This window comes from Sorghum bicolor, chromosome 1 (assembly GCF_000003195.3).
Source record: "Sorghum bicolor cultivar BTx623 chromosome 1, Sorghum_bicolor_NCBIv3, whole genome shotgun sequence".
NCBI lineage: Eukaryota > Viridiplantae > Streptophyta > Magnoliopsida > Poales > Poaceae > Sorghum > Sorghum bicolor.
The window spans coordinates 57,472,140-57,476,087 of record NC_012870.2 but is presented as its reverse complement, the minus strand read 5'-3'; positions in this window follow the sequence as shown (position 1 = coordinate 57,476,087).

Genomic DNA, 3,948 nt, shown 5'->3' with positions numbered 1-3,948 from the left:
TGTCTCAGAGTACCAGATGAACAAATATCGCCAGACACAGTTGATTTACAAGACGACCTAAGATATCAAGAAGTGCCAATAAAAATCCTAGATACAGTCACCAAGCAAACTCGAACGACAATAGTCCGAATTTGTCGTGTTCAGTGGAGTAGACACACTGAAGCAGAAGCAACATGGGAAAGAGAAGATGCCCTGAGAAAAGAGTTTCCTCATCTATTTAGGACTCAGCCGAATCTCGAGGACGAGATTCCTTTTAAGTGGGGTAGGTTTGTAACATCCCAAAAATTCACATTCAAAAATCACTCGCATTAAAAATTATTTTCAAAATATATTTCAAAAACTATAAAATAATTTGAGCTCTATAGTATCTCCATCTAATCCATCCATATTTTTCGCGCACAAATAACAGCGAGTACCAGAAAGCTTACATACAAGAAAACATAGCAGTGCACCTACACGAATATATATCTCATGCATACATGCAGGACATGCCACCGTCCATTTGCATGCACCTGCATGCAAGGACACGGTGATTAGGCACCGTCCATTTGCATGCATCGTGCATGCAAATTAGGCACCGTCCACCGTCCTGTCGTCCTGTGTAGCCATGCACTACAGTATCATTTTTAATGGCAACGAGCTGAGCACTCTGGCCTATAAAAAGGCACTCTCGGGTGCTCACTCTCACCACCCGAGAAACACGTTCACTCACTCGCTCACTCGCTCTCACTTCGCGTATACCGTATACGGCCATACGCACAAACCGAGCTCGACTGTCGTCGCAAGACGAGGTGAGCAGCTCATGAGCATCTCCTGGCTCTTCTCTGTCTTTCTGTAGTATTTTTCTATATTTTTTCCTTGTATTTGTCTGTACCGGTTCACTGCCAAAAACTCCACGAATAGAACCATGACATACAGAAGAGCTCTAATGACCCCTGCTAATTTCTCTCTAACCATGCATGCGTGGGCCATAAGCATTAACTCCAAATAGTACATGCATGCACCATGCACTACCAGCCAAACAAATGCCCACATGAAGCATCCATTCCTTAATCACCGTTAGCCTTTTTCGCATGATTAAATTCCGGCCATTTCACAAATGCCACATGCTAACTCTGATTTCAATAATTCTTTTTTTTTAAATTCATCTAAAATCATGATCTACCTCTCATATTAATTTCATGATTTTTGGAGCTTATTTGAATTTATATGATTATTTATCTGTGCCTGTTGTCTGTGTCGTTCGTCGCGTATTTTAGCTGACGGAGTGAACGAGCCGGAAAACGAGAACGTTGGAAACGAGTACCGCGAGTTTGACGCCGAGGACCCGGACTGTCAGCAAGAGTTTGCTAAGGACGCCGACGGAGGCAAGTCCAACCGATCCCCTTTGATGCATATTGATCCTATTTTTAAACATAACCCGTAGAAGCCGTTTTAAATATTGCATGTACGATATATGTACGAAGTATTTTTGCTGCTTAGTTAAAACCTGTTGAATAGCCATCCTTGAATTGATATTACCCGGTAATTGTCTTGTTCGAACCTAGGAACAAATAATATGCTATGACAAGAAATATTATTATTTAGTATGCTTAGGACTTGTTACTCATCCTGGATACTCATCGTTATATCTTTTTCAAATATAATGATTTTAAAAGTAAAAGGTGTGAGTGGTGAAAATAAAATGTGGGTATTGTGAAAGGGTTAATGAACAAGTTATAGATGTGATTACTATGGAGATGGGGCGGATGAGATCTCTTTTGGAGATGCCCTGGTGTTGTGGCTTATACCTTGCGGGGTTAAGTGTGAAGATATCCGCCTTGTCTCGATTAAGGACTGAGTTGATGATTCATCTTGCCTAACTCATTTATCGTACAACCACTCGCCTTGCATGGGAAAGGCTTAGTCTAAATCCCTCTAGTTAGTATGGCAATCACCTGGAGGCAGGTGTGCAACGCGACACTAAGTGATGTATGTGAAATTGTGGAAATATATGAAAAGAGCTTTGTGAATTATTGTGGTATCATGAGATGTGGCCTTAGTGTTCCCGTGGTGAGCGCCATTACTTAGCTATGGAGGGTAATGACTTTGATGGATCTGGGCTTGCACGACGGTGTAAGTTATGGTATCCTACTTGTGGGAAAAGTGTACAACCTCTGCAGAGTGTAAATCTATCTGGATAGCCGTGTCCGCGGTCTCGGACGGGTTATGGTTTGGTTTCAACAACTAGATGAGATGGGATGAGTGAAAACATGAGAGTGAGTGTGATTTTGGAAATAAATGGTTGACTGCCATTGTGTTGTGGGAACAAGGGTTCAACAACACTTAAAATTGTGATCAAACCCCCATTTTCAGAAATACTATCATATGTGGAAAAAGAGTTCTTTTACAACAGTACTTGTGAAATGAAACCTTGCATGTGTAAAAAGATAGCTTTATGCAAATAAAACTAAGCCTCATCCTTGATTTATCCATATGCATATATATTGTTATCCCCTTCCGTAGGGTAAGGTTGGATTTGCTGAGTGCTTTGTACTCACCCTTGCTTTATTAAACAGAGGAAGATCCGGACTTCGATCCTGAAGTAGCGTTCGAGTAAGGTCGTGTCTGCACCCAACTAAGCCTGTGGCATTGGGACTCGTCAGATGTTCGATTGTGATATCGTTTGTTTCTGGATCCTTTGGACCTATGTTGTATTTTGGTGTCTTATTATTATAGCGTGCCTTCCTTATCCACGCTTACCGAGACTAATACGCTGAAACTTATCTGATGTAATAAATGTGTTACTAGCCTCCTGGGACTAGTATTGTATCACATTTGAGTTCCTGGTTTACCAGGGGCGCTTCAATAAGTGACGACTCGCCTGAGCCCTGGCCTCGAGCATAAGTAACGACTCGCCCGAGCCCTGGCCTCGAGCGCAATCAGTGGCTCGCTTGAGCCCTGGTCTCGAGCGCAATCAACGACTCGCTCGACCCCTGGTCTTGGTGCCAGGCTTCCCACACGCGACGACCGTACCGCTGATGTGACGCAGACCATACCTCCTCCCATGCTGTGGCAGGAGAGATGACCCTTACTATTTCAAGTGGCAGGAGAGATGACCCTTACTATTTCAACAACTCTCGTCCCTGTTGCGCCTTACCTGCACCGTTGTAGGTACGGTCGAACAAAGGAAGGGATAGGAGATGTTAACTCACGCCACTGTCACCATACTCAGGTAGTTACTGTTCTCGGCAAAGGACAAGGCCTCGGAAGGGATCGCCACGACCCAGAACAGGGCTCGGCGACATGATCAACAGGAACAACCATGTTGTTGCCACTACCTCAAGGACGTGATGACCAAAGACTACAGTCCCGATGTCATAACTCTTCAGTGCACCACGGGTAATAAATAACTTACACATGTAAGCCTCTTCTCCCCTTGTGGATATAAAAGGGGAGGCAAGGCACCAACATGAAAAACAAGTCCAACACGATCAACACAACACTCATACAAAGGCTCTCTAAGCCTAGACCTGGGACTACTTCCCTCTCTCGCAGCTAGCTTGTACACCCCTGCTACAAGCACTTTCTGGTGCAAGATAATACAGGTCTCGACCCCCTCACTAGACGTAGGGCAGTGTTAGCCTGAACCAGTATAAATTCTCTGTGTTCTTCTTACATATCCATCTGGGTCGAGGGACACACAGATTTGTTACTTGTTAGTGCCTGGATCACGTATCCAGACACCGACAATTTGATTTTGTATAAAAAATATTTTTTTCTAAAACATATTAATCATATCAAATCATATCTTTATTGTAAGGAATTCAATGAAGATAAATTTTATATAAAACTTATAGATATTGTCGAGATCTACAACTTTGTAGTTCTGAGTTTTTTCATTTGAGGTCATTAAGATGCTCAAAAAATTAATTACATATTTAGCCTTCAAGGTATTTTGGACTTTTC